At 43.6% G+C, this 19,601-nt stretch overlaps 1 long non-coding RNA gene across 1 annotated transcript; it reads right to left on the reverse strand.

Moving 5' to 3' along the window:
- Positions 1,883-3,871, reverse strand: LOC102162090. Its single transcript, XR_300089.3, has 3 exons — positions 3,832-3,871; positions 2,972-3,080; positions 1,883-2,182 (listed from the first exon to the last, which is right to left on the reverse strand). It is a non-coding gene; the product is annotated as an uncharacterized LOC102162090 (long non-coding RNA).

Raw genomic sequence — 19,601 nt, forward strand, 5'->3', positions numbered from 1 at the left:
AACCCACTGAGTGAGGCCAGGGATCAAACCCACAACCTTATGGTTCCTAGTCAGACTCGTTAACCACTGCGCCACGATGGGAACTCCAACCTTTTTGTTCTCAATTCTTCCTCTAAAGGTTAGTTCACAAGCAATTAGCATCTTCTCGAGTGCAAAGCATGAGAAATAAAAGGAGAGCTTTCACCTGAGGCCCTTGGACACTGCTGAGCTTAGTAAATGGAAGGTGGGATTATTATTATTGTTAATAACCATCTCAGCAAGGAGGGAGGGATACACATGGCAGATCTTTTTACTCTGCACCATCATCCAGCCCTTATGCCACTGTAGCTTTAATGTTCCAAGAAAACCTCTTAGCAGTGTCTGCAAGTTGCTTTCCAGTCTCCTTGGAGAGTGTCTAACAGAATTAGGTGATGTGCCCCGCCGCCTGGGCAGGTGGGGGAGGGGAGGGTGGCTTTAGCGTGACTGAGGCATCTCCGCATTGACGTGAAAGTGAATTTAACACACTGTCTTGGAAAAAAAGGTGGACGTGCCTCAGGAAGGGCAGATTCCACATTTTCTTTCTGCCACGTCTCTCTCCGAGACCGCCTGCTCCATCAGGTCTGGTATCGGGAGAGGGAGAAGGATGCCGTTGCTCACAGCAAGCAGCAAGGAGAGTCTGCATCATACAGGGTGGTATCTGCCTTTCTCTCCAGCTCTCAGAGCCATTCTCTGCATAACAGCGGGTGGCTCTGCAGCCTTCTAATATCGCTCCTTCCTGATACTGGCTGCTTTTCTTGCCAGAGAGTGTTGGACTTATTTCAGGTTGATGTCATCTCCCAATTAAGGAAACCTTCCTTGAATCTGAACCCTGAGGCGAGAGCAGACATGACACTTGCTAGACTTTTCAGAGTCACCACGTGAAAACCGAAGCACCCAAGGAACTGGCAGGGGAAGTGGGTGAGGGAGACACTCCAAGAGGCCCCCCAGCGGGGCAGGCGGGGCCCAGGGCGCATGACGCATGCGCAAAACACTTCCCAGCTCGCTACCACGGGCCACACTGAAAACAAAAGTACAACCTCTGGCTCATCTGTCACTTCTGCTCCTGACACTGAACCAATCTCCTTATGGACTGCTAAGGATCAGGCTGATTTTTCATGAAAGCTAAAACGGGAAATGAAGTAAGTAGAAGTACAGCTCTTGAAGCCAGTCCTCAGAGATGTCACTGAAGCTGGTTTCTTCATGCAAAAGTCACCTCAGAAGACAGGAAGATCTTTGGAGAATCTCATGAAATTTGTTTTCCAGCACATGGCCATTTACCGAGTTACGAACGCCCCATCTGGAAAAGCTGAGTCCCGACGCCAACGCTGCTGCTGTTGAGCAGGTGCGCGATCTGGGGCGGGGGCGGGGGCGAGGCGAGGGAGGCATCTTACGTTTGTCCCTTAGTCTGACCTTCTTACGCACCAGAAGCTGTTACCTGGTGCTGTGCTGAAGAGATTCCGAGGTTGTAACCCAGACCGCATGAATGACTGCAGCACTCTATTAGCAATGCCTGTTAGGGACGAGCGTGTATAGCGATGGAAATAATAGCTGATAAAGTCCCTGTTTTGAACAGATTGTCTAACTTTTTTAATTCAACATTTTGAGGCTTTTTTTTTTTTTTTCCTTTTTATTACCACACCTGTGGCAAATGGACGTGCCTGGGCTAAGGGTCGAATCAGACCTCCAGCTGCCAGTCTACACCATAGCAATGCCTGGTCTGTGCCACGTCTGCAACCTACACCACAGCTTGTGGCAACTCTGGATCCTTGGCCCACTGAGCAAGGCCAGGGATCAAATGCACATCCTCATGGATACTAGCTGGGTTCGTAACCTGCGAAGCCGCGATGGGAACTCCCAGGCTTGCTTTTTTTTAAATCTCACTGTATTGCATATACTGTACTCCATGTATACAGTAGAGGGTGCTACTTAGAGATGCTTATTTGAATAGCGGATTCCATATACTGCATTCCATATGTACAGTATAGGGTGCTGCTTAGAAATGTTTATTTGAATATATTACTGGTCAGAAGCAAATGCTCCAAAAAGGCAAAAAGAAGAAGCAGGATAGGGAAACAGTTAAATTCGGAAATCTCACACACATCTCTTTGATGATGTCCTCATTTTCTTCCCCTGAAAGATCAAGACCTAAGCAAAACATCTCCATCTGAAGGAAAAAAAATACAGTTACCAAGATCTTCAATCAATAGTGCATCATTGCTAACCTAGCACATACTCTCACGGACAAAGAATAAGTGGGAAATGCTACTCTGACAATTTATTGATAAACACGCAATGGCTAGAACAGCAAAATCTGGAAATATAATGATAAAAATAGCTAATATTTTTAACCACTTTACAAAATGCGGAACACTTTCCACAATAATAATGATGATAAATAGTTCCCATTTATTGAGCATTGACCACATGCCAGGCTCAGTGCTAAAAGCATTTCATGTATAACTTTCAATGTGTGTGTGTGTTTTTTTTTAAACGTCACTGGAGTATGGTGGACTTACAATGTTGCAGTAGCTTCAGGTATACAGCATCAATGAGTTTTAATTTAATACCTTTAATGAGCAAATGCATTATTTCATTATTACGACTATCTAAGAAATAGGAATTATTTTTATCCTACATTTACAGAAACCAAGGAAACCAGAGGTCAGGTGACTTGTCTAAGGTCGCTGGAGGTGACCAATGTCAACGCTTGAATGTAGATGGTCTCGGTCCAGAACTCTTGGGCATGAATCATTACAAAGCCATGGAGCAGACAGAGCAAGGGTCCTCCAAAATGAGCTGGACACATCTGCACCCTGGAACCTGGGCAAAGCCAGAGTGCAAGGCAGTGGCCATTCTGGAAGCTGCACATGGACCCTGACTAACACATCTTTTGCTTCCTCCAGATGTTAAAGGAAAATTCCAAAGAGCTGCCCTTGGCTGTTGACTTACTTACCCATTGTCAGACTCTCACAATGTGAAGACCTTCTTACGTGATTTGGAGGAGAGGAGGTATTTTAAACATAAAGTGGAAGTTCAGACAGTTTGCCCAATCGATTCTGTCCCTGGGGAAGAAAAATCATGTCATCAAATTGGAATCAGAGTTCGAATCCTGTGATGGCTCTTTGCTCTTGGTTGGTTTTGACTTCCTGTGCATGGGGCATGAGCCCTGGGATAGTCACATGGTAGGGTACCGTTACCTACGCCCCAATAAATCCAATGATTTTGTCTCCTCCATTTTAAAAGGCTCTGTTACCAAATACAATCCCTTCCCTCTTGCCATTGTCTTTTACTGGGCAGAATACGTGTTGTTTGAAGATGATGATGCAGCAGTGAGTTCTGCTAGAGAAATGGAATTTATATCCTGTTCTGCTCCAAAAGTCACATCCCACTCCAGCACTGAAAACAACAGGTTTATTAAAGTCATTTAATTGGTGCAATCTAATTTATTTCTTTCAAATGTGGAGGAGCCAGGCAGGCTGAAGAATAATGTCTTGGCTCTTCAGAGGTTTCCTTCATAAGACATGACTTAGAGTCTTTAGTAGGCATTAAAAAAAAAAGGAAACCCGATATATATTTGGAGAGAAATATTTAATAATACTTCAATAAGACGTAAGCAGAAACCTACTTCTTCCTCTGTATATAAGCATGATTAATGGGACCTCATGGAACTGGAATTTTATAAAGGATTCCATTTGTAAATAGACTTTCAGAAAATGTTTTAGTTGATAGCTACCAAAAATAAATAAATTAATAAACCTGCTAGTCTTTCATAATAAAATGTTCATATCAGGAGCTCCCAAATCAGATATTTACCTCTTTGGGAATTCACATGACAGCCAGGGAGTCGCCCTGTAAGTTAAGAGGTTGAGTCAGTCAACATCCCAGCAGAAAACAGACAGCACACTCAGACTGGATAATTCAATATGAGTTTAATAAAAGGCATGTTTACAAAGGTGTGAAGGCTCTGGGAACTCACCCGTAACAATGCTCTACTCCAAGACACTTATGTCCTGAGTGTGGAATGCGACTCATCCCAAGTTTCCAAAGGCAAGAGCCGGAAGCACTTACCAGAGGAGAAGGAACGAGGAAGAGAGAGGGGGAGGGGAGACACGGAGCCAGGTGCCAGTGACCATGGAGCTTCGGTCAAGGTCTACCCTCAACAGCCCCCAGAGTGAGACCAAGGAAATAAACGCCCAGATCTCTCCTCTTTTCTTCTTCTGCTTTGTACCCAGCTTTCCAAAGGGATGTCCAACAGAGGCTAGCTTCCCAGGGCACAGAGCGGAGTGAAGAATAGGACTGAGGGAGAGAAAGGGAGAGTGAAGGAAACGCCTCGTAAAGAGGTTTCTCCATGTGCTGCTGTGCCTGCGGCAGGAGGAGGGAACGGAACGTCTAGCAAAAAGGAAGATGGAAGAAAAGTCAGCCGTGCTCACCTATCAGAGCAGCCTGCTCAGAGCCCCCTCCTCCTCCCTGAGAGCCTCACAAGGTGTCTTTTTTGTACCTTATTTCCAGGGGCCTCTGCTTCTAGCCACTGTCAGAAATGCCACTGCCTCCTCCCCGCCCTAACGAGTTATCTGAGTATAGTTTAAAATACTAGACGTCTCAGAGCTACTTGGCCTCTGGAGTTCCCCTTATGGCTCAGCAGTTAACAAATCTGACTAGCATCCATGAGGATGCAGGTGCGATCCCTGGCCTTGCTCAGTGGGTTAAGGAGCCTGTGTTGCCGTGAACTGTGGTATAGGCTGGAGGCTATAGCCCCAATTTGACCACTAGCCTGGGAACCTCCATGTGCCGAGGGTGCTGCCCTAAAAAGCAAAAACAGCAACAACAACAACAAAACAAACAAACAAAAAAAATCAAAGCTACTTGACTTCCAATGGGGCACTCTTGAGCATGCAACATGTCCTAAAATACAATGAGCTATATCAATAAACCCAGGCATTTATTATACATTCCGAAGATGTTAGGTATGTACCCATATACTTGACTGATAAGCCTCATGCTAGGAGCTGTGGAAAACAGAAAAGGAGGTGGAGTATTTTAAGAAGAAAACTCCAGTGGAGTCATCAATGGTTTATTTTTATGTGGTGTTCCCTTCAGATTGCATCTTGAGTTCTTCCTCTTTTTCTCACTTCCTGGGCCTACCTTTCTGGTCCTTTCTTTTCTGAGCTTGCTGTAAATCAGTCAACAGGCATTTGCTGTGTCCCCCGACCCCCGCCATGGGTCAACACTGTTCTGGGCCCTCCAGACTATGACATGCTCAGAGAATTCAGAGAAGCAGCCCATCTCTAGGCAGGTTTCTGGACAATGATCCAAATTCACTTTCCCTTGATATCCAAGGTCTTTGAAGAGTTCTCTGTTCTTTTGTTATAGACTCAACCGACTACGGATTCTGTTTCCCAAGTTCATGACCATAAATGGCAATTTAGGCCTCCCATAGTTTGCTTACTCCTTTTGAGTTAGACTACACAATCCCATTTGAACAATGTACCCTTTCTTCGTATTTATCTATTTATCCATTCATTTATTTATCTATTTTGGCCAAGCCCACAGCATGCAGAAGTTCCTGGGCCAGGGATCAAACCTGTGCCACAGCAGTGACCTGAGCTGCTGCTATAACAATGCTGGATCCTTAACCTGTGGTGCCACCAGGAAACTCCAATGTACGTTTTTAGGTCAAAATCATGATCAGAAATTATCATTAAGATCTAAGAATGAAATTACACTTGATTTTATCTGTGCCAGCATTAAAAGCATGACACTAAACGTAGCATAAATGTGGAACTCTACAGTAAGAGCTTGTGTTGGAAGAAAAAAAATTTAAGGGAAAATGAAGTGTATTAACCAACTGAATCAAGTGAGATGATTGGTTTCTTGTCTACCCGAGAGACTTCAAGGTCAGAGATAACATGGGATATCCTCAGCATAGCCACAGTGGGGTTCTTTCGGCAGGTGAGACCCAAAGAAGAGGCATTCCGGATGGCACTACCAGCGCACGCAAGGGCAGAGGTGCATGACTGCCACGTAAAAGACAGGGAACAGGAAGATGTGACAAGAAAGGAAGCCTGGATGCTGATAATAGGAAATCTTTAATGTCTGCTAAAGAGTATGTGAGATCACAGGAATGCTTTGAAGGGTTTTATTTATTTTTTTAACAGGAGAGTGAAGTCATCAGAGCTATAGCAATATAGTAGTTTTTGTGGTTTTTGTTTTTGCTTTTTAGGGCCACACCCCCGGCCTGATGGAGGGTTCCCAGGCTAGGGGTCAAGCACTGTTGCACTGTGCCACAGCCACAGTAATGCAGCATCTGTGACCTATACCACAGCTCACGGCAACGCAGGCTCCTTAACCCGCTCAGCAAGGCCAGGGATCGAACCTGCATCCTCATGGATGCTAGTCAGATTTGTTAACCGCTGAGCCACGAGGGGAACTCCAGAGAGGTCTCTTTTTTATGATGTTGAAGAGACTGACCATCCATGTCAAGATTTGATCCAAAGTGCAACGCAACGCTGGGGAGAAACATAAGGGCAACATTCCTCCACTTCTCTGGTGTCGCTGCCCAAGCCTTATGGCCCCTGCGATCCCTACCGTGTTGCGGCAGGTTCTAACACTGGATCAAGGCCTGCCAGGTGGGAGTGGGAGCGTGGATAAATGGGCTTCACTTTTCAACAGAACTTATCCTTGAAGGATAGTCAAGAAATGACTCGCTTTCATCCCACTGGAATGTCAACTGCATGAGAGAAGGCTGTTGACCTGCTTTTGTCCACCGCCACATGCATGTACAGTTCCCTGTGGCTCTGGTTTGATCCCTGGCCCAGGAACTTTGGCATGCCAATGATGCAGCCAAAAAAGAAAAAGAAAAAAGAAAAAAAGGAAGGCAGCCAAAACTAGTAGTGTAGTGGATGAAACTGAATTTACAGGGGCTGAATTAGCACTGAATTTGTAATAGTGCTAATTACACTATTACAAATAGTATAACAATGAAATGCCTGCAATTGTACTCCTGCCACCAAAGAGAAGTATGAGATGAATAAAGGAATCTAACCAACTCTAGTGTTTCGTTTTTTGTTTTTTTAAAAACCCACTGCAATTCACAAACATTAATATCTTAAGAAACAATTGTCTTGTTTACATATCAGCATTTAAAAAATTGCTGTCTGGAACTATGTGTAAATGAATATAACACCTAGTTTCAGACCAATGCCTTCTTCTATCTAGTCATCGTTAAGTGTTGCTTAACTTGAACTTTTTTTTCCCGGCAATTTATGAGACTTCACTTTTGAGAGTCAAAAGCCTTCCAGTGTTGGCTCAGACCCAGAAAACTCTAGAACTGTCCAGATCTGTAGCATAGGCTCTCCCCACACTGTGCCGCATCCCTGCCTGTGGTTTCTTTTTGCCCCCAGCCCTGGTCAGTGCTACCTTGTCTTGCACTTTGAGATGCACTGGAGGTGTAACTGCCCTGGGGCTCTGCCACCTGGCTGGCCCCCCTCCTCCTCCTCTCCCAGTCCAGCTGCATGGTTCTTTTCCTCCTGGTGGCTTTAACCACCTAAAATGCACAAAGATGACAGGAGGCTGATGAGCTAAAGTTAACATTTCTTACCATGGTAACATCACCCAGTGCTTTGTTATTCGCTTTCGATGTGACCCTTTGTGACGAGAGGTATTTGTACAACTGGACTCAGAGGCTCAACGTGGTAGACAATTTGCACGCTCCCCAGCTCCATTTTAAGGAGACATTGCTTCTCTACTCTTTATGACTAGCAGCCGAAACTTACATGGGTAGGTTTCTCAAATTGTGAAAAAGGTGGAATATTTCCTGCAAGACTGGAGAGATGAGGCACGTGGGGTCAGTTTTGTTTGCTTCTTTACCCTTATTCCCACTACAGACTGTCATTTTGTATTGGGCTATGCACCTCTCTTTAGTCCATGGGGTCTGCGTGGGATGAAGATGCTCCCCAGGCTCCAGGGCTGGTGCCTGTGACCAGCCTGGAGTCGATCAATGTACCACCTCCTGGTGATGGTGGTACGTTCATGGTGGACACGTGACCTCAACCCCTGAAGTCAGCGTGCCTCTCGTGTCTGTCTGACCCATTTGACTTGAACCTGACAAGATATGAGGCAGGCAAAGCTGCAGCTCTCTTGCGATGGTGTGAAACTAAAAACGAAATCAGTATGTTACACAGAGGACAGCGGAGGGAAAGCGAGTTCTGAAGAGGCTGTTTGAAATCCGAAGGCAGCCCTGCCTAAAGGCATATCTTCCCTAGGCTTTCGACCAATAGGAGCCAATCTATTTCCTTTGGTTTTGTTTTGTTTTGCTTTGATGGCTGCATCTGCAGCACACGGATCCCACTAGGGGTCGAATAGGAGCTGCATCTGTGGCCTCTGGCGTAGCTTGTGGCGATTCATGATCTTTGACCCACTGAGCAAGGCCAGGGATTGAACCTGCAGGCTCATGGAGACACTGTTGGGTTCTTAACCTGCCAAGCCACAACGGGAACTTCTGTATTTCCTTTTTAAAAGTTTATTTAAACCAGATTGAGTTGGACTTTCTGTCACTTGCAAAAGAACGAGTCTGAATGACACTCTGATACTCCATGCCAAGTTTAAACACACAGGTAATTTGTTTCTTGCCGAGGATTTGAGCCTGGCATAGATCTATAACAAGCAAATACACTTCACGGGCACCTTCTAATAAGCTGCTCCTCAGGCAAAGCAGGCATCGTTTTGCCTCCAACTCTTCTATTAAATACTCTACTCTTTTGACCCTTTAATTTTTCCTCTCCCTTTTAAGGAACATGTAACCGGTTGAAATCATTTTCTTTACTAAAGCAACCGCCAATTAGTTATAGTTTGTTCTCTTATCAACCCATACGTCACCTTTGTTGTAATAAAAATTACCATCTCACCTAAAAAGTTACACTTTCCAATGTACAGCTGGGGTAGACTTTTCTCACCCAGCCATCTGAGAGCTTCTGCCCTTTATAATTGTGGGAAAGAGTCTGGTTAGCGGAAACACTAATTGATCCTTAATGAGTACAAAGATTATTTCGTCACACCATCTTGGAGCTAGACTTATTTTAAAATAGATTAGCTTCTTGCTTCTTTTCTGTTCTCTTTCGGAAACACCCAAGCAAACCATGTGTGACACTTTTGTCCTTATGATCTAATTCCAACCTCATTATAGTGCTATTAGGCAAAAGCAAGTCTATTTTTAAATAAATGTCACTTCCCATAAGAGCATTTCTACCTAGATAATTCACTCACCCTTCGGCAATAAAAAAATTAAGAATATTTAAGTAGTACTAATAAGAAATTAAGAAAGGGTATAATGGAAAAATAGGGAAATGCTTTTGTTGTTTGTTCTTTTTAGGCATGTCCGAGTGACTTCTATGGAAATAAGAAAAATCAGAGCAGCAAGTATTTTTATGAAATGTAAAGACGAGGGTCCTAGTTTCCCTCTGTTCTCTGAAAAAAATATTAGAATATTAATAAGAAAAACTGCTTTCTCCCTAAGGAGGAAATACTTGGCTACACTTAGACAGGCAAATATTTTAAAATGTCTTTAAAGTATAAAATACACAAAACAATTTGCTTTCTCAGAAAAGGTTATTCGATATAGTTCTGCTGCCCCTTCTATACATAATCTTCTTTAATGAGGTAACACTGTCTGTTCACTTCCTGTCTGGGGAGTTTGTGCAGAGATAGATATATTCTAAGCGTGTTTATTTGCCAGCTACCATTACTTTCTCCAATTCCCAGAAGGACTTTTTTTTTTCCACCCACAGACTATAATGAGGAGAAAAACTGTTAAAAATACGACTGTGTCCCTTATAATCATACATAAATTACTTGCTTCTGTGCTTGCTTTGGCTAACGCATTTTCCATTTTTATCCGACTGGTTCTCTGAATCCTTCTCCTTTTAGACGGGAATAAAGCAAATGAAATTTCAGTTCACCTAGCACAGCCTCTCCCCCAGGACAAAATTTGACCACCAAAGTCCACAGGAAGAAGACTTTTCTTTTTTTTTAAGTGGAGTGATTTTCCTGTGTTACCTCTTTTGGCCAGGAGTTTTTCTTCTTTTTCTTTACCCTTTCCCAGAATCGTATTTATTTTTTCCCCCTCCCTGTTTCCACACAATCCCAGAAAATCTTTTGTTCACCGTCAGGTCAACAAGAAGCCAAATTAAAAACTAACAACTTTTGAATTTCAGCTGCCAGACAAAGTGAATGTTGACTAAGAAGTGAAAAAAAAAGAAAGAAAGAAAGAAAGAAAAGGGGGAGAAAGACCCCAAGGAAAGAAAAGACCAGCTGAGGGATTTGGAGGGCAGGGGCTCTGGAGGGGCGAGGCTGCCTCGTTTGATGTGGGAGGTCTGGGCCCAACCTGCTGGGACGCTCTCTGGGACATCTCATTAACCGTGTCATCAAAGCCCCCTCAGGTCCAGCGAATCATAACATTATCTCTGACATTGCCACACAGACACAAGGATCCCGAGGCAGTCTATAAACATGCCTGTACTAACCAATTCATCGTGGCTTGACACCCCGGCAAGGGCTGGATGCCCTTTAGTGAGCTCCGTGAATTGCCCCAGTCATTCATCAAAGTTTCTTGGAGTGCATTTCACACAGCATTAAATTTAATTAAAGCAACATTGACTGCATTGTAATCCTCGGGAGGCTCTTTGTCAGAGGGATCTGGAACACTTTCAGCTTAAAATATCTGTTGTTTTCTGGGAGTTTTTCTGGGTTGTTTGGGCTTTTGAATTGTTTTGCTTTTTTTAAGTTGGATATCCGGATCAGATGGAAGCCATGGTGACTTCCCTTTCATTACTCTTGTCTTTCTTGCTTCATCCTTTTCGGCTGCTGCTTCTTTGTTTAATTTCCCAAATCGGAAAAACCTAAGCATGGGTTCTCAAAGTCGCTTCAAGATCAGTGGGTCCCCATAAGCTAAGTATCTGTGTGACCCCGATAATACCATCCGCACACGTTGTTAAGGAATCGAGCGGGCACAAGCACACAAGGGCATGTTCCCCTCGGGGATGGGCTCACGTCTAGGCCTCCATGGGCCAAGAAGCCCAGTGCAGACTCAGGAGGCTCCGTGGAAGCATCACATTGCAGTCAGAAATTGCATGGAAGATGCTATTTTAAAGTCGTGGTTGACCATATCGCATTCTCCTAGATGCTTGGTGTCCTTAGTGATATTTAAAGTAAAAGCCCTTGGTAGGTGAAGCTAAGGAAAAATACATGTCTTTCCTTTTCATCAGCAAAGAAAGCGCAATGGCATGGAGAGGCGAGCACACCCAAGAAAGTCAATGAGCTATTCCAATATCCTTTAGTGCTTGTATCACAGCCGAGTTATTTATGGAGAATGCAGATGTGCAGGTGTGAGTGTGTATGATGAGGGTTCATTAGCAGGAAGGGGAAGGGAGGAACAATGAAGAATAAAATGAAATTTATGAGGAATTTAGGGTACAACTTCACCTGGCAACATTTTTGAAAAACACAAGGATACTAAGTTTAATTCTTCCTCTACACCTGCCCTTACAAAGCATGCAGAGAAGTCTAAGAATCATGGCCAAATGACATAATTTAATCATGGCAACGTTGAGCCAGTATAATCTGGTTTAACCAAGACCTGATTGGCCAAACTGGAGAGTTAACGTTTTCCTCTCAGGGACTATTCGCACTCATTTTATTTTTTTTGTTCCTACCAGTGTGTGATTGTATTAAGTGGCTTGATTTGTCCAGTAAGTTTCCATGGGTCCAATTCTATAAATTTGGTGAACTAGGTAAACTCATATACATTTATTTTGCCAGAAAGAGGTAAGTTACTTAAGTTTTATGTTTCAGTTTCTTAGTCCACAAGGTAAAATGATCTCTCTTGCTGTGTTTCTAAAGACAGTGTAAAGACCATCAAAAATAATATGAACATTCTTTGAATAGAATAAGTATGCTTTATAATGGCAACGTGATTTCTTAAAGGAAAATATCAACTAAGAAAAAGAGTGACAAAATAGTATAACTGTTTTCTACATTAAAACATTCATCATCCTAAAGAATGCTTTAAAATGCAACATATCACCTACTTTCTCCTGAATCTGTGTAATAGTGAATAAAGAATATTGGAGAAAAAAGAGGAGGATGGGAAATTAGGAAGGACCAATATATATGTGGGCCTAACAAATAAAAAAAAAATAAACATCATACAGTCATGTAGTGAAAAAAGCAAGAAGCTAGAAATGAAAACATTGTAAATAACACAAGCGTCTTGAAACCTATCATATTTGAAAGACCTCCAGGAGGAAATCTGCTTTGGCATTGAAAACGATTTTCTAATTCCACATTGCCTCCTCGTCCATGTATCTCATTGTTAAATAAACAGATAGAATTCGGTGTTGAGATGAAGGGAACTTGGGTTGGGATCTGGTTTAACCCACTGTGTCGGGCAGGTATCAAACCCACACTTCCACAGCTACCCCAGCTGCTGTAGTCAGATTCTTAACCCTACGCTTCACAGCAGGAACTCCTCCTTTACTTAGAGTTTAGCTGCATCTATAAAATACCCTCACGGGGAACACCAAGATGAGTGTTTGACTGAATAACTGGGGACTGCAGCCTGGGCACATTTACATGTAAAACAGATCGCTGCATTCATCAGTTTAAGACTGCGGGTTAGATTCCGGATGTTACATAGTCATGTAGATTTGGTACTGTCGTCTAGAAGGAAGCATATACACTAGGGTAAGATGAAGAGCTAGACCTTAAGGTCCAGTGTATCCATCACATAATAAAAGTTATCCTGTGGAGCATCTACAGAGCAGGTTACTCTATCTTCCCCGCAATATCCCAGAATCACCACGGCGCGCCCCGCATGTCTATGGAGGCTCCTTTTTCAATATTGTGAAGTACTCCACCAGTACGTCCAGAAAGCCAGTGACCTCCTTAAGTCGTGGCTAAGTTTAGGATATCTCACTAGTCAGATTTCATCTAATCTATGAGACTGCATTTCTGACGTTTTAGAACAAATCCCTCTCCTTGTGCTGTGATCCTCAGTGCCCTCACCGTCTCGTGACTCTCATCCTACCAAGAGGCATTTTCTCTTTCTGTTTCCTTATCTGTTCTGGATGCTCCTACACACATACATTTAACGTTCTCCAGTCTCTCCCACTTGAAAAGCAAAACAGGACTGCTTCATCCAACTTCCCTCTGCCACCCTCTGTCCTTCTTTTCCAATCCAACCTCTCAAAAAGCCTTGTCCGTAGGTCTTATTTCTATTTCTAGGCCTACCCTTTCTATATGACTCACTCCTCTGACTCCACTAGAGTTAGTGGCTCTCATCACAGTCCCCTGACCTTCATGTCATTAAACCCGGTAGATATTTTAGGGTTCAGATAACAGCAGTGTCTGACACCAATGACATTCCTTTTTATAACACCCTCTTCCACCTGTGTCTGTGTTTTACACACGTTCTTGGTTTTCTTTCTACTGTTCTGGATACTCTTTCTCAATCTCCTGCTCTTGCATATTATTCTTTCTCCAGACTTTAAGGGCGGGGCTCCTCAGGTCTATGCTGAGCCTTCTTCTGCCCCTTAGCTTCAATTAACGTCCATATGCTGACGACTGTCAATCTCCCTGTGTCAATTAGAAATGAATTTTGCTGCAATTCATAAGAAAACAAGTAGCTGACATGAAGACAGTTTTGTCTTATAAAGTCTGGGAGTAGATTTGTGGGCATGTTTCATGGACATTATAGATGAAGTCTTTATGAGTCTCTTGCTTTTTTTCTAATGGCGGCAATACGGCAGCTGAAGCTCCAGCCATCATATCCATATTCAAAGAGATAGAATAAGGCAAAGATGTGATAGTATATGTATCTGAAAAAAAACTTTCCTAACAGTACCTTAATAAACTCAAGCTCATATCACATTGACTGGGTCTTTGCAACATGGCCATCCCTACACACACAAGAGACAAGGAAACAGAGTGTTGCTTATTTAGCTGGTGTGGTAGAGATTGGGAAAAGAAGGAGTCAGATATTAGGTAATCCAGTTTACAGCTCTTCCACACCTAGCAAGTCCTTTCCTTTGAGCTCCCAACTGCCTCTTCAGCATCTCCACTTGGATGTTTCCGAGGCATCTTAGAATTAAAATAGCAAAACCTCACTCTCGATATTGCCTCTAACTATGGTGCTCCAGCTGTGCTCTCTCAAGAAATCACCCTGCTATTCATTGAGGTACAAAAGCAGGGATCCAGGACGGTTATCTTTGACCGTTCTCTCTATTATCCCCTACGCAAGCAGATATGCACATGTTGGATATATTACCAAGTTCTATTAATGTACACTTCTACATACTTTTCAGATCCCTTTACTTCCTCCAGTTTTAGTCACTGCCACCCTAGTCCAAACTAACATCCTCTCTTTCCTGGACAGCATCCTCTTGTGCCATCCTCTATCCTGTTCTCAAAGTGAATGTTTAAAAAACAGCTTGGATCATGATCCTCTTCTGGTCATGACTTTCAACTAGTCTTAAAATAAACAGTGTGGGAGTTCCCGTTGTGGCGCAGTGGTTAACGAATCCGACTAGGAACCATGAGGTTGCGGGTTCGGTCCCTGCCCTTGCTCAGTGGGTTAACGATCCGGCGTTGCCGTGAGCTGTGGTGTAGGTTGCAGACGCGGCTCGGATCCTGCATTGCTGTGGCTCTGGCGTAGGCCAGTGGCTACAGCTCCGATTCGACCCCTAGCCTGGGAACCTCCATATGCCGAGGGAGCGGCCCAAAGAAATAGCAACAATAACAACAACAACAACAACAATAACAACAACAAAAAGACAATAAATAAATAAATAAATAAATAAACAGTGTGACCCACAAGACACTGAGTGACCTGGCCACTGCCCAGCTCGCTGGCCGCATCTCTCATTCATTCCTCCTTGCTTCTTGAGCTCCTCAGCTCGTTTCTTCATTCCTCAGGACATTTATCTTCCCTGATTTTTTTTTTTTTTTTTGGTGGGGCAGGGAGTGTCTAGAATATTCCCTTCCTTGAAGGAGTTTGGCTTCTACTAACCTTCACATCCCAACTCAAACCTCGCTTGCTTGGAGAAAATATTCTTGAACCCTACACCAAATCACATCCTCCTGTTAAAATCACCTGTAGTTTCTAGTTATTTTATTTCACGGCTTAAACCACAGTTTGTAATTTCATATATATTTGCATGATTATTTGATTATCACCAGATTTCCCTATTAGATAAACCCCTGGAGAGGAGAGATCATATTTATTTTTTCATTACTTTATTTCTAGTGCCTTGCTTGGCAAATCATTAATATATATTTGTAGGAATTAATATATATTTGTTGAATAAATATTGACACAGATTTATGTTTACACATTGGCAAATTTTAATAACCAAAAAGAGAAAAAAGAAAGGACTTATTGATTTCTTCCTATGTATCCAGCACTGTGACAAGCATAAATAAAAATGGTACTGTTGAATTTGAGAAGACAAGATTTGCTAATCCTCCAAGAAATGCCATTTAAAAATCTCTGATACTTGTCCCATGTCACCGTCTAATTCTGCTGGCCACACTATCTGGAAACTGCGGATATTTAATGCAAGACCGGTATAGTCGCAGGGACATCTGCCAAAAGCCAGAGAGAGAGATTACCCAACTCCTCTAAACCGTGTATAGTCCTTATTTTTGTGATATCCATGAAACCCCTTACACCCAGTTTTTACATCTTATTAATTCTCGATCTGCCAGTGCATTGTGCTCTTTGCAGAGCTAGAACTGACCCCTCTTTTACCAAGCCAATTTCAACTCAATGTGACAGCTGCAGACATGGTTTTAAGGAGACACAAGAAAACAAAACTGAAACAAACTCTTCCTGCTCTATTCTGCTTGAGATTAATGCCTGAATGTCAACAGAAAGGTTGAACCTCAGACTCCTGTGCCCTCCCTCCACCCCAACCACCGCTTACTCTCTGAGACGAAGAGTCACCTCGCCCCTCCCAGAGCACATCTGATGTCATCTGCCAGATAAGAGGGCACCCACTGCTTAGAGAAGCCACCGAGAGAAAGAACGAGTAAGTGATTCGTTTTGAGTGAATGTGTTCGCAGTAACAGGTATACCAATGTTTCCTGGCTCAGCATCTCCCCTTTTTATAGTATGTTCTTTTCTTTAACCAAACCAGTTCCATTTTTATAAATGTCAATGAAGCTTCTAAAAGAGGGCTTTTTTTTGGGGGGGTGTCTTGGGGGGGAGGGGACAGATTTGATGCAACATGAAGCATGACCACTCCGATTCACAGTATTGGGGCTGAGCTAGTTCCTACTCACTCAGTGCCCCTTGAAATCTTCATGTACTCCTCCGCGTTCACCCTCACCTACTCTCCTTTCTACAGGCTAAGCTTGATGGGTCATATCCCAGATTCCCAAGCCCTCTGAAGTCCTCGAGATTCAGCCAATGACAGGAGCCCGGAGAGGAGACAGGAAGGAGGCAGGAAGGTGAGATTTATGCTTCCGGCACCTTCCTGTGAGGTCTCACGGGCTGGCAGTGTCTTAGTTGGAAGGAGAGGTCCTAGCAAGGCTGTCCACTCTACAGGACTCTCTCTCTTTCGGGGGCTGATAACTTATCCCTCCTCCTGTTTATCAGGGGCCTGGGGGGGTGGTGGAGTGGGTCTATGAATGTAAGAGCAGAGACTAGAATTCTTAGCACTTCCCCACTGCCATCCAGTTCTGCTTATTTGAAAGTCAGTCAGGTACACATTTTCCTCATCTCTTCCTCAACAGTCAAGCAGGTGGATTCCCATCAAGTCCAAGGCAAGTTCAGAAAGGATCAGGAAAACGTGCAGATGATGGCAGGTAGAGAGCTGCTCCTGGCACCAACTTCCTCCCTGTGCTCTACTTTCAGAGAGTATCATTCTTACCATCCCTCTCACTGAATTTCGTAGCAGCAATTCCAAAATGCCACTTCCAGAATCAACAGTCTGATGGTGGTTGTTTCTGTTATGAATACTGATCCCTGAGTACAGGCTACTGTGTTGTAATCTGTCAGGGGAGGGAGGCCCTGAAACCAGTGCTTTTACTTATGTATTTATCTATTTAGGGCCACACCTACAGCACATGGAAGTTCCCAGGCCAGGTGTTGAATTGGAGTTGCAGCTGCCAGCCTATACCACAGCCACTGCAAACACAGGATCCGAGCTGTGTCTGCAACCTACACCACAGCTAACAGCAGTGCCAGATCCTTAACCCACTTAGTGAGGCCAGGGATCGAAGCTGTGTCCTCATGGATACTAGTTGGGTTCATTACTGCTGAGCCATGATGGGAACTCTGAAACCAGTGCTTTTATAAATTCCCTAAGTCTTGTCAACCTTAGGAGCTATTGCCTTACGTCCCACTTCTTCCATCTCCTTCTGTTTCTTTTTCTATTTCTTAAAGAGATTTAGGGAACTCCTGCGGCTAAGATTCCATCTCATTCTCATGATCACATACAGTCACACTCTTCGTCCATGTTATCACATACTTTCACCTCTATCGGATCGCTTTCCTTAGGGAAAAGTCAATCTTTCCGATAATATGACATGTCATTATTCCAAAACCTCTAGGTCATGCAAATGCCTATAAGAGTGTATATACAACTTATTTGTTTATTTATTCATTCATTCTTTCTTTCTTTTTAGGGCCATACCCACAGCATATGAGGGTTCCCAGGCTAGGGGTCGAACCAGGGCTGTAGCCACCAGCCTATACCATGGCCACAGCAATGCCGGATCCGAGCCACGTCTGAAACCAACACCACAGCTCACAGCAAATGCCAGATCCTTAACCCACTGGGCGAGGCCAGGGATCAAACCTACATCCTTATGGATACTAGGCAGATTTGTTTCCACTGAGCCATGATAGGAACCCTCTGCATATACAGTTTAAATCAAGATATTAAGTTGGCATCTAAGTATTTGTATAAAATTTACTCATGCACAGAGTGGATGTATATATCTGAGAACAGGAAGACTCATGAAACTAGTCCCTCAGTGTTCCCTTTAACGCGCCTCTCACGGTTGTCCACCCACCTGTCATATCTGCTGTCTCCTAATGGTCTAGAAGTTCAGTTTCATCTGATCTTTAGTCTCCAGTTCAGTTTAACCTCTTGACCAGGTCAACACTGTTTTTCCTCCAACCTGTTTTTTTTTTTTATTATTATTATTATCAGAGAAAACAATCCACCACTCCATTCTAGTATTGCTAAATCTTCCATTCTTTTCCAAATCCAACTTTCCTCTGAAAGAAACACTACCGTTTTCCAAGCTGTTTAAGGCTTCTTCTTCTCCTTCTTCTCCTCTTCCTCTACCTCCTTGTTCCCCCCCCACCACCCTTAATGGCTATACCCATGGCATATGAAAGCTCCCAGGCCAGGGACTGAATCTGAGCTGCATCTGTGACCTTGCCCCAGCTGCAGCGATGCTGGAACCTTAACCCACTGTGCCAGGCTGGGGATTGAACCTGCACCTCTGCAGGGACCTGAGCTGCTGCAGTGGGATTCTTAACCCAATGCACCATGGCGGGAATCCCAAGGGCTTCTTAATACACTTTTTCAAACAGCATCTTTCATTTCCACAGGATTGATCAAAATTGGATAACAATTTGATGGATCTCATCAGGCTTTCCCTTAAGTCTCTGACACCTATCTCCACTAGATGGTACATCCAGCCAGATAACTTTTATTCTTGAATTCCTGAGTCTTGGGTACAACTGCTCAACTACCCCCACAACCAGCTCCCTCCACCAGGTTCCTTTTGGGGGGGGGTGGAGGTCTCTGCTCCAGAACTACCTTCAAACCTAGTGCCCTCTCAGTGTTTGATCTCCATTAACCTTCAATCTACTCAATTGTGAGCAATTATTCTTATTGTCTCCCAAACCAAGCTTAATCGTTTTCTGTAATGATAGATCCTATGCCTTTTAGCCAGGCTGAAGTGTAGTCCATTACCGAGTATAGCAGCCATGTGAGTAAATTCTAGTGGTCTGTGCAGCTTTGAAGATGGGTGTGTCTTTCTTCATTTCCTCCCTGCCCGCCTTGGGACTTTGCAGGAAGTGGCAGCTGCATGGACTGTGAATCTAATGCCAGATACTCTGTCCTGGAAGATGAGAAAAGGACAACATCCTGGGGAAAACAAAGGACCTGGGCCTCTAAACACCTAGAGCAGAACTACTAGGAGAGCCTGGACTACTTCCTCTCAGGTGTCGTTGCCCTGTGAGAAAGCCCCACCACAGTATTTACAGCATGGTTATTTGGGCATTCCTGTCACTCTCAACTAAACCTAATTCCAACTGCTTCAGAATTTGCTATCTAGAAGTAGCGTATTGCAAGTGAATACATCCAAAATTAGTTAGTCATTGCCTTAGCAGATTTGGTAGGTAATGGATAGTTTAATGCAACTCTGTAAAACATTTGGTTAAATCGCTTCCAGCAGCAAGCCACATGTGGATTGGGCTGTAGAGAGAACTCGGGATGTTGGTGCGTGTTGGCTACTCCATGCCACTTTCAGCCAGGTCTCAAGGGAGAAAGATAAATTTGAGCCAGAACTAG

This window comes from Sus scrofa, chromosome 8 (assembly GCF_000003025.6).
Source record: "Sus scrofa isolate TJ Tabasco breed Duroc chromosome 8, Sscrofa11.1, whole genome shotgun sequence".
NCBI classification, from domain to species: domain Eukaryota; kingdom Metazoa; phylum Chordata; class Mammalia; order Artiodactyla; family Suidae; genus Sus; species Sus scrofa.